The sequence below is a fragment of the Amborella trichopoda genome, chromosome 12 (assembly GCF_054954075.1).
Source record: "Amborella trichopoda isolate Santa Cruz 75 chromosome 12, AtrichopodaSantaCruz75HAP2 v2.0, whole genome shotgun sequence".
Classification (NCBI taxonomy): domain Eukaryota; kingdom Viridiplantae; phylum Streptophyta; class Magnoliopsida; order Amborellales; family Amborellaceae; genus Amborella; species Amborella trichopoda.
The window spans coordinates 5,021,930-5,034,062 of NC_142347.1; the positions used below are offsets into that span (position 1 = coordinate 5,021,930).

At 38.5% G+C, this 12,133-nt stretch overlaps 1 pseudogene; it reads right to left on the reverse strand.

Annotated features, from left to right (window-relative positions):
* Positions 1 to 1,064: 1,064 nt before the first annotated feature.
* Positions 1,065 to 10,876, reverse strand: LOC148779388 (pleiotropic drug resistance protein 1-like; annotated as a pseudogene).
* Between the last annotated feature and the right edge of the window lie 1,257 nt (positions 10,877 to 12,133).

Here is a 12,133-nt window from a genome sequence, read left to right on the forward strand (position 1 = left end):
TTGTTCAGTGTTCAAAAATTCAGCTGAGTACACGGTTAAAGCTCAGGGTAATTGAGAAACTAAAAAATATGATAATTTTATTCGATAGTGAATCCATGTATAAATCCTGTTTGTGTGATTTGGATGTATGACAATGATCTGTGAGTTTTTCTTGCTCGATTTTCATATTTTCTAGGAATTTGGCTGAAGTCCAGGGGGTCAAGGTGGCTAGGCACAACAACATAATGTCTTTAGTTCTGTTCATGCCACAAGTAGGGGATCCCTTCCCCACTGAACTACCCAAAAAGAAAGGTTTTATATATATATATATATATATATTTGAATTATTCTGAATATCTTAAATTTTAAATGAATATTTCTATGTCCCTGTTTTATATATATATTTTAGATTATTTTGAATTTTTATATTGTTTTTAGTTTAGTTTGAGTTTTTCCCTTTTTTTATTTTCTTTTTTTTGGGTTTTTTAAGGGCTCTTTTATCTCTGTGCACTACTTACACGTGTTTACTTGGACTCATTTGAGTAATTCGGCTTCGGCTGTAGCAATAGCCAATTCCGGGGCCCATGCCGAGTTCCAAAATATTGGAACTCTTTAGGTTCACAAAGTGTTGAATCATGGATACTCATCTCTTTAGTAAAAGTAGATTAACCACTGGATAAAGTTTTATGTTTAAAAGTAAAATTAGTTTAGTTGAAAGCTATGAGAATCATTCACGGTTCATTTGCCATGTTTACCGTAAGGCTAATTTGGTGGTCGATGTTCTTGTCAAAAAGGTTACAGTTTTTGCGGAGGCCACCACTTGGCACTCTAGGCCTCCAAATGTTTTTAACCTTCCTTTATTTCATGACACAATTATCTTATTGTAGAGTTATAAGATAGTACGATATAATTTTTTCTATCTTTTATTAATGAAAAATGGATAGCGGGCTTTCTTCCTGATTTACCCAAACAAAATAAAAGTCATGACTGGTAGAAAGACTATAGTGTCTGTAATTAGTTTCGTTGGCTTCTCAGACACATCATTGGTTTCTCAGTCCCTGTGGTGCAAGATTCTAGATTGAAAGTCATTCTATATGTAGACTGTAAACTCTTAGACGGATACAGAAGGTTGCCTTAACAATAGGACGGGTTAAGTAAGAATGAGAGGCAATTGAAACTCTTGCAGTAAGAGAGAGAGGTTTTACCTCCTGCAAGAAATCGGCCACTCCTTTCCTTTCGGGACATCGGAATCCCATCATGTGGAAGAAGTCGAGAATTGATTCTCTCGGTCCATGGTACACAACCTGTCCCTCACAGAGAAGGATGATGTCGTCAAAGAGATCATAAGTCTCCGGTGCCGGTTACAAGAGAGAGGCAACAAGGCTTCCAGAGAAGACATGAACAAATTGTCGGAGGCGGTTTACGATTTGGAAAGTGGTGGAGGAGTCGAGCCCTGTTGATATCTCGTCCATTAACAGAGCAGTCGAGGGCCCTACCATCATCTCTCCTGTCGTGACGCGTTTCTTCTGACCGCCTGATATCCCCCTCCTCATGTCGTCCCCGACCATGGTCTCCGAGCACACCTCCAGCCCAAGCAGCTGCACACACTTCCTAACTTAATTTTCTCACTAAAACATCTCATTCTCTTTAACATATCCCAAATATGCTAATCTAAATTTGAGTTGGAGGGAGAAAGGGAGAGGAGAGTGTCTTATTTGGGGTGCCAAACCTTAAGTATATAGTCGGTCAGGATGCTTGATTTTTGTCCTTCCGATGCAATTGGCTACAAAAGAAGAAGAAACAGTGGGTGAATTGAGACTGCTAATACCATGACTTCTTTCTGGGTTAGGTCTGTTTCATTGCTATGTTACCTTCATGAAAAAATCAATATCAGGGTCTGGTTTTATGGACTGATCCTTCTCTCTCCTTGAAAGCTCCGCAAGAACGGCTACAAAAACCAGTGGCTTTTAAGCAGAGCATTCCAACAAAATCAGCAGCAAAAAATAGAGTTTGTTAGAGAGAGACGAACCATATCTGTTTCCTACGCCTTGGCATCGAGCAGAGAAATCCATGGTCTCTCGGACTGTCATCTCTCCAATGTGCAGATCCTTTTGGCTGATGTACACCGACGTCCTCTGCGGCACAAACTCCCTCATACTGTGCCCATTGTACGTCACCTTGCCCAAAACCTGTCAAAACACACCCAAAGAACTGAAGTTTCTCTCTTTTTCTCTCTAAAAAGTGCCAAATTTTGGAGATGAAATTGTACGAAGAGTGAACCCACCTTGAGGCTTTTGTCCAATTTTCCTGCGAGAGCCAAGAGGAGGGTGGTCTTTCCAGCCCCTGGAGGGCATAGTAGCAGGGTCATCCTGTCATCACACCAACACACATTGTTTGAGAGAGAGAGAGAGAGAGAAGTAGTTTTGTCTATCCACCTTCCGGGTTTTATCACGCCGGTAATTCCCTTGAGAATTGTCACGGGCTTCTTCTTGCTCTTGAGCAACTTCAGGAAACTCATAAAGCTCTGCCAACAACATGTCTCTCTTAAGTGAATATGAAATTGAAAGCACAGGTATTGCAGAAAGTTGTATGTTTTCTTAGGTGATTCCAATGGTTTTTTTGGTCACGATTGTTCGAAGTGAGACCATTCGAGGAATTCATAATTACTCCTAGTTATTAGATGTCAATTTGGATGTCATATTTTTTTTTTTTTTAACTTGAAGTCTAGTTCAAAACACGCTTATAATCACTGCATTTAAAATCTGAAATATGAGAGTGATTCTGACCTCTTTGTATTAAAAATATATGGTCGCTTTATATACTTTTTCTTTTCAATTATTAAGGCCATTATAGGTCTCTCAAGAGAACAATTTAAGAATTCAAGGATTTTAAGTTCGAATGTATTTTCTCTGTATATTTCTTTTCAAATATAGTAGTTGCTGTAGAATCCCAATACAATCATGTAGTAGAGAGAGTAGGCACCTCAAGGGTGTTAAGGGTGGCATTGAGGAGAGTGGGCAAAGCCCTCCCTCCCAAGTAAGCCTCTGCGTCCACCCTAAGTTGCTCATATCTGATCTCAACCTCCGGCAATGTTATATTCACTCTGCAAAGCCAAAGCCAAAGCCAACCACCATTAGATAGGAAGAGCAAACATGTGTGAGATATAGATATATATATATACCTGTCTATGCGCTCGCGGAGCTTCTTGACGAAGATTTCATTATCCTGCTGGTTTGTACCTTTATTGTGAACTATGCAACTGACTCTCTCTCTTTTCATTCATTTTTTGAGTCAAATCTTGTGCTCAATGTGAGTGATAATTGGCCATATGCTGTTGAATATGCAGCAATGTTTCACATACTGTTTTTTTATTTATTTTGATATTATTACTATGCCATTGGCTTGCTTAGAATGTTATTGGTTTGCAGAAGTAGATCAAGCATCATTTGATCTCATTTCGAGTCAAATCTTGATGCTCAATGTGTGTGATAATTGGCCATATGCTGCTGAATATGTAGTAGCGTTTAACACACTATTCTTTAGCTGATTTTGATATATTATGTTGTTATAAGATTGCTTAGAATGTCATTGGTTTGCAGAAGTAGATCAAGCTCTATTTGTTCTTATTTTGAGTTGCTGAATGTGAGTGATTTGTCCATATGCTACTGAATATGCAGTAATGTTTAACACACTATTGTTTATCTGATTTTGATATCATTATGATGTTATTGGCTTGCTTAGAGTGTCATTGGTTTGTGGAAGTAGATCAAGCATCATTTGATCTCATTTTGAGTCAAATCTTGGTGCTCATTGTGTGTAATAATTGGACATATGCTGATGAATATGCATCAGTGTTTAACACACTATTTTTTATCTGATTTTGATATCAATATGATGTTATTGACTTGTTTAGAATTTTATTGGTTTGCAGAAGTAGATCAAGCACCATTTGATCTCTTTTTGAGTCAAATCTTGGTGTTGAATGTGTGTGATAATTGGCCACATGCTCCTGAATATGCAATAGTGCTTAGCACATTATTTTCTATCTAATTTTGATATCATTATGATGCTATTGGCTTGCTTAAAATGTCATTGGTTTGAAATAGTAGATCAAGCATCATTTGATATCATTTTGAATCAAATCATAGTGTTAAATGCGTGTGATTATTGGTCATATGTTGCTGAATATGTAGCAATGTTTAACAAATTGGTTTTTATCTGATTTTGATATCATTATGATGTCATTGGCTTGCTTAGAATATTGTTGGTTTGCAGAAATAGAGAGAGCATAATTTGATCTCATTTTGAGTAAAATATTGGTGCTAAATGCATGTGATAATTGGTCATATGCCATTGAATATGCAGAAGTGCTTAACACACTATTTTGTTATCTGATTTTGATGTCATTGGCTAGCTTAGACTGTCATTGGTTTGCAGAAGTAGCTCAAACATCATTTGATCTCATTTTTTGAGCTAAATATTGGTGCTAAATGCGTGTGATAATTAGTCATATGCTGTTGAATATGCAGCAGTATTTAACACATTGTTTTTATTTGATTTTGATATCATTATGATGTTATTGGCTTGTTTAGAATGTCATTGGTTTGCAGAAGTAGAGCAAGCATCATTTGATCTTATTTTGAGTCAAATCTTGGTGCTAAATGCATGTGGTAATTGGTCATATGTTGCTGAATATGCTGCAGTGTTTAACACACTATTTGTTATCTGATTTTGATATCATTTTGATATCATTATGATGTCATTGGCTTACTTAGAATGCCATTGGTTTGCATAAGTGGATCAAACATCATTTGATCTCATTATTTGAGTCAAATCCTAAATGCATGAGATAATTGGTCATATGCTGCTGAATATGTAGCAGTGTTTAACACACCTATTTTTGGTCTGATTTTGATATCATTATCTGCTCCACTAATGTGAAACAATAGCTATAGAAATAAGAAATGGGATTAGAACTGTTTGCCTTTCCCATACATTGATATAAATCTGTAGACACCCTATTTTTAAAATTGACAAAATTCCATGATTTTCCTAATCTTAGAAAAACCTAGGACCACACTATTTTAGAAGGCCCCTAAACCATAGACCACCAAATCCATGGTCCCAATTCTATGATCCACACCTAGCAAATCTCATAGTTTTTAGTAGTTAGTCATCTACACCTAGTAAATCCCATAGTTTTTAGAAGTTATCCATTCCACACCCATGGTTTTAGTAGTTATCCATTCTACACCTAAAAATCTCATAGTTCTTAATAGTTATCTAATCTACATCCCTATTAGGTCTATAAGAAAAGGAAACTAGCTTGCTAAGGGGGAGAGAAAGGGAAGAGATGGGAGAGAGAGGTGGGATATGGGAGGCTAGAAAATCTAGAGAGAGAAAGAAACTAGAAAAAAGAAATCTTAGAGAGAGAGAGCTCAGAGAAAAAGAAAGAGAGGGAGAGAGAGAAAGATAGAGAGCCCAGAGAGAGAAAAAGCCGGTTAGCAATCCTAAGACCTAGGAAAACCCTAGCTCTAAGCCACCCTTAGATCAAGAAATCCAACCAAGCCAAGGCTTGGTCAAAACTTGAAGAGAGACAAAAGAGGACACACGGCATAAACTCAGCCGGTCTTGATATGGGCAAGGTTTTAAAGCCTCGGGTTTGCAGGGCCAACTGGCCTGGCCAGGTATTTTTCTCATTCTTTTTTTCTTTTATTTTTTTAGTTATTTTGTTACATCTAGGATTTTATGTTTATTTTATTCTTTCCTGCTTTTTGGATTGATGCTGACTCTGCCAATGATCTGAGAGCGGATCTACTCATTTCTGAGTAGATCTAGCCTCAAATCAGAATTTGATTTTCCCCACTCTCTATCACTTTTTTAAAATCAGTTTGTACTACGGATCTGCTGGATCTTACTATGAAGACTATCTGATTTGCACTGTAAACAAAATAGTTAACATGGTACTATGAACGGTTATCATTGTAGATACATTGTAACAAATTTATATATGAATGGTCAATTGTCCATATGCCTTGTGCATAAGTGGTGCTATCACTCCATAAGATTTAATATTTCTTAATTGTCCATATGCCTTGTTTTTGTTACCGTTTTCCGTTAGTATTTCTTTTCATTATTTATTCATTTATTATTATATTTGTTTGTAAGTAGAAAAAAAAGAAAAAAAGAAAGAGGATTACTCATTGAATTTTGTGATAAGAGCATGTTTATGTTTATGTGTCTGTTTCTTTTCTACTTCTAAAAAGTTGTTTTGGGTTCGTGATTATCTCTATTAAAAGAGGCTACTCAACTTCCTATTTTCTTCTCTCTCCACCTACTCCAACTTGTTAAGGGCTTGGATCTGTTCCAAATAGTTTTCTTGTGTTTCGGGGGACTGCGTGTCTTTGTTTATGGCTAGAAATTTTCAGATTTCAATGTTTTCTATTTTATTTTCATCTCCTTGAACTTTTGTGAGTTTTAGACCGAGAGAAAGAGAGAGAAAGGCTTAAATATTTTCTTTTGGGATTCTGACTTTAGTTTCCTTGTTTGTTTTAGTTTGTTGTTGTCTTCTTTTATTTCCTCGTAAGGTTTCCTTGTTGTTTATTCATTTTCTTTTATCTTACTAAAAGAAGCAGAGTTTTTGATTAAGAGGTAGAGCTTTCTTTTTGGAGATATTCCATAGTTAACGCTTTGGGTTAATTGTTAACCGTTGGTATTCACGTTCAAAAACATTCTTTGGTCTCTTCTGCTTTAATCTTTTTTTGATATTCATGGAATAATTTTTCTTCTTTGGTATTCATGGCATAGTTCTCCATATCAATAATAGGTGACTTTAAGTTAAGTGGGATGAGGTGTGTGAGTTGTTAAGAGAACTTTGGGGAATAGATAGAAACTCTTTCCTTGAGAGGAGATTTACTTAGATAGCAACTAATCCCTTGAGAGGAAATTTATAAAAGAGTTAGCTAGAGATGGACAGGGAAGGGAGATTGAGAGAAAATAGGGAGAGAAAATGAGGAAGGGAGAGAAAATGAGTGGGTGTTTGAGGCCATCTTTCTTATCCACTAAAAAAAAGGTATCTTTAGCTAGTTTTTAAAATAAAAAATCACTTTCCTAAAAAAAAAAAAAAAATTAGCAAATGTTTTAGGCATCTTTGTCTAAAAAACAAAAGAAATCTTTTAAAGGCAATCTTGCTTTCAAATTTTTTTTTTTTTTTTAAAGCCATTTCTCATATCTGAAAATTAGGCAAAATGCTATCTTGCTTTCAAAAAAAAAAAAAAAAAAATTTGAAGCATTTTTCAATTTTGGAAAAGAAAAATTTGCTTTGCAAGATAGAAAAAACAACTTTTAAAGCTTCTTTGGTTTAAAAAAAAAAAATCAATTTTGCTATAAAAGTTATTTTTTGTATGTCATTTCATTTTCACAGAAAAATAAATAAATAAAGAATCTTCTCATAAAAAATAAAATTCAACTTTGGCCTCTCCCTCTTTCCAAAACAAGAAAAATTTTTGTCAAAAAAATAATGATTCTATTTTTCATTTATTTTCTTGTAATTCGATAGTTGCCACTACTTTCTATTTTCATTAAAAAATAAATAAATAAAATTCAGGGTCACCTGCACTCTCTATCTAATTGTGCCCTGATCGAGTCACCCTTGACTTGGGGCACGTTCAACTAGGCACGGGTTGTGTCTGGTTCCACTTTTATTAATTGTATACCTTCTTGGGCGTTGCTTACCCACACATCTGACTATGCTTTTGGTCGGTCAAAAACCTGACCCGAAGCACACCTCACTTGGCACAATTTGTGCCAAGTGCTCACTCCTTTTTTTTTCTTGCATTGTGTGTTTTCCTGTTTGCTATTTTTCTTTTCACTTGCAAGATTCTTTACACACTCTTGCACACAACGGACTGGGGAAGCTCGGGAAACCAACAAATTTTTTGAAAGCTCCAAAAATCCTGCCCTAACGGTCGTGAGGGAAAGATAGCATTGAGAGCCGAGGAGGTTGAGATTTATATAACTTTAACTGTGAGCGCCCCTCCATAATCCCTAGCCTCAAAGCAACTCCACACATAGTAGGACTTGGTTGATTTCCATAACAGGAGGCCAGGACCTATGTGGGGACCTACTCAGCCTAACCGCATTTCAATAGTAAGGAACCCACTCAGACCAAGCTTACTTATAGTTTAAGGGAAAGTTTTCGAGTGCATTGTTTGCATATCTCGATTGATTAGTCCTAGATCTTAGTCCGGATCCTCTTTTAGTCCGAGCTGAAACTTTTTGTATCTAAGTCCAGTCTTGTAGCCAGCCTAGCCCAGGTCCGAACCAAAGCCCCCTTTTGGTAACACAACCTTGATCCCGTCCGGGTCCACACCCAGTTTGATTTTCAAAACCTTCTGGGTCTAACTCCAAACTTGTGCCTTGCCTAGCCCAAGTCCGAACCAGGTTTACACCTAGGTCCAAACCTAGGCCCCCTTTTGGTCAAAGCCAAGGCTCGTGCTTAACCTAACCTTCATCCAATTTGGGTCAACAACCGGTCTGTTAACCAACCCTCTAAGTTCAAACTCAAGCTTGTGGCTAGCCTAGTCCAGGTCCGAACCGGGTTCACGCCTAGGTTCAAACCTAGGTGCCTCCTCGGTCCGAGCCAAGACTCGTACCCATCTAGTTCAAATCTTAGTCTAGGTCCTAGCCTAGGTCTAAGTATAGAGATTCGTCTAGAACTAGACTAGGTTCATCTTAACTTAAGGTTCAAATTGAAACCAATTGAGTATAGCAAGATCCATCAAGTCTGGTCTTTTCTTAGGTCTAGATTCAGAGTTGTTCCTAGACTTAGATTGGGCTCACCTCTATTTGGGATTCAAACATAAGTCCATCAAGCCTAATCTAAGTCCATTCCCAAGCTAGGTCCAACCTTTCTAGTCTAGCCCAAGTTTAGGAGTTATGACCCAGGATCAAAGCAAAGCAAGGTCCAACCCTATGGTTTCAACCCAGTCTAGATCTAGAGAACCTAGTCAGTCCGAGAGGCATCGTCATAGTGCTCCCTCGCAAATCCAAAGCACTCGTGCTAGTGAATCGAGTCTCAACCCATATGGAACCATAACCATATCTAGCCGTCCAAGCGCTCTCAGGGCAATCATTTGGAAGCCACGAGCCAACAAGTTAACAGTGCCGTAATAACCCGAACAGTCAAGGGGTTAGGCCAGGGGCAATCCTCCATGACATGGGGGTTAGCCTCAAATCTAGTTGGCACACCAAGAGTAAGACCCCGGTCTAGATGTATGAGTCAGTCAATCCTAGCTGGGTTAACCCTAATGTTCAATTAGCAGCCCAGCATTCTAGTCTTAGTAATTAGCCAGTTACATTCTAGTCTTAGTAATCAGCCAGTTACGGGGCAAGTGGGTTCACACACAGCTAGAGAAAGTCTACCCAAGCAACCCAGCACCAGTAAAAGTCAAAATTTTGACCTAACTCGGTATCAAGACAATCATAAGGTGCATGTATTCTTTAAAGACCTGTTGAACCGAGGGTACACCATCTAATGTAGTCAATCCAAGCAGGTTAGGTCAGAAGCTCATGCTATAAACCATGCCAACTACTTGGCTCAAACCATGATAACCTTAGAGGTGCTAGCCTGCCAATTCAATCGAGTTATGACCTCCCTGCACTCTTTCAGTTCAGTGTTGGGGCAAGAGAATATCATAACCCTAGGGTTATATCATCCAGTCAAGGTCAAGGACAAGCAAACTTCACTGTCAAAGGTCAGAGGTCTAGTCATCATAGCAGCTTGAGTCGTCCATCCTAATCAAGTGGTTATTCTAACCTGCAGGCCTTCTTGCGGCCAAGTAGTGCAAACTCCGAGTAATGGGTCTGTTCTTACCCAATTCAATTCGAGTGAATCTGTAGGCTGACAACTGGCACAATAAGTTCAACATAGTCCTTAGGCTCAATCCTTGGGGCAACCCGCTACATGGGAAAGCCAGTCTATACAAGCCACGTACCACAAATCCAGGTTCAACAGGCCATGCAGCCGAGCAAGGTCACGGTTATAACGACGTCTCAATTCACCTACATGAAATGCCTCTAAGACTCTTTAGAGAAATGAGAATACAAGACTTCTCAGCTCCTAAAACCTATGTACAAGAAAGTCTAGGACACCTAGAAGATCTACCAGTAACGTTTGCGATGCCAGAATTCATAAACAAATTTTTTGGGAAAGAGGATCCTGAGGCACACATCAACACCTACTTATTAATGGTCCATATGTTGCGAGACTTACCCAACCAACTTAAGGTCATGTTTTCGCATGACTTATCAGAGGTTCCTTTGATGTGGCACCAAAGATTCATGAAGGATAACCCTCAAGCAACTCCTGACGAAATATTCAGGCGGGGCCAAGACCCATTACCCTTGGTGAGCTAACATCCACCAATAAAAGTTGAACGAGTCTCCCTTTGAATTTATAACAAGATTCAGAGAGACCGCTACACGAGTCGTCGAAACCCCACTCCCTAAATCTGTGAAGGTAAGAATAACATTAGAGAACATGACTTCAGAATATGTCATGTTCTTCAGCAATGGGGCGGTTCCTTACTCGTTTGACCTTATACTTGAGAAAGTAGCGCATTATGAACGGGCTAAGGAGGATGAGGCTATAGTCTTTGATAACTCGATTGGCGAAAGACCCTCTCAAGAAGGAGAGGTGAACATAATCAAGAAAAGCAACCCTTCTACAAACCATTCAAAAGAAAGGATTAAAACTTACTTTACCACATGGAGAATGCAGACTTCCACACCAAGGTAATTCACTCCCATTAATGAGCTTATGACCGATGTCATTAAGACGTTGCTTAAGGTAAGGCTCATAGAATTACCTGTAGTAGCCAGGATTCTTCCCTTCCATGGAGGCGATACATCTTGATGGTGTGAGAGGCATCAAAATTATGCTCATAATACTGAAGAATGTCGAGCTTTCAAGCATAGAGTTCAGGACCTCATTGATAACGATACGATAAGTGTTAAAAAGAAAGAGGTGATTGGTAGAGAAAAAATAGAAACTCTAGATGTCTCGACAAACAATTCTGATGTCAACCTGATTAACTCAGAAGAATCACAAACTGCACTCAAACCTGAAAAACAGCTACAATGGCCTTGGAGCACAAGAAGAAATCAATTGGACAGTCTCGTAGATGAAGAACAAAACGAGCATAAGCTCACCCAAGAGTTAACCCAAAAAACATACGAGAAAGGGTCATTACATGTGGAATTCCACTCCAAGATGTAGTCTCGAAAGAGGTACAAGAAGTCCCCATCATCGGTAATCAAACTAGGGCAGATGATCCCTTCAACCTGTACTTCTAAATTCACATAATAAATGAATCACACATGTATGATAATGAATCAAACTGGCAAAAGCAAGGTGAACTCGAGCATAAGCTTAACCAAGACTAAGAAACTGTGGAGTTCCAAACTCATGGTGACAAGAAAACCTTAATTCCGGGAGAATAACTCAAGAGGAGGCAGATGAGAAAATTCTTCAAGGAGACTTACTGCCTCAACTATCAAAAGAAGTTGACCTTCTAAAAATTCTAAGAGGCCCACCTGGGCCGTCTTCACAAGACTTCCTAGATGATCCACCCATATGGTGACCAAATTGGGTCACCTCCTCAAGAGGAGAGATTTCTAGAGCTTAACTAGGGCAGGAGCACAACTCCGATAACTGGGGTACGCCCATATCACAAAAGTTCATCTCATGAAAAACAAGTTCCTAACAGAACATAAAGCCTTGCAGGGGCAACCCCATCAAACTACTAAATAGAGGTAATCTCCTCTCATGAAGAGGGCACAACAGGGGCAGTTAATGAGATTGAGCCTTGTTTGCAGACTCCCAACGTGCCATAAGGTCATCCAATGTTAACTTAGTCACTCTTCTCCTGCGAGAATCTCCTCCAAGCTCGAGCACTAAGGAGGAGCCTACTACGGAGTTAACCTCCGAAGAGCAAAAAATCTTCAATGAAAAAAAAATAAAAAAGGAGTTGGGTGAGTGATCACCCCTTGCAAGAAACCAAATAGGGCATTCACGCCTCAAACTTCAAAAGGCATTAACGCTTAATGAGTAATACAAATTATCCCATTAACGGGGAATAACTAATGAGCTTAT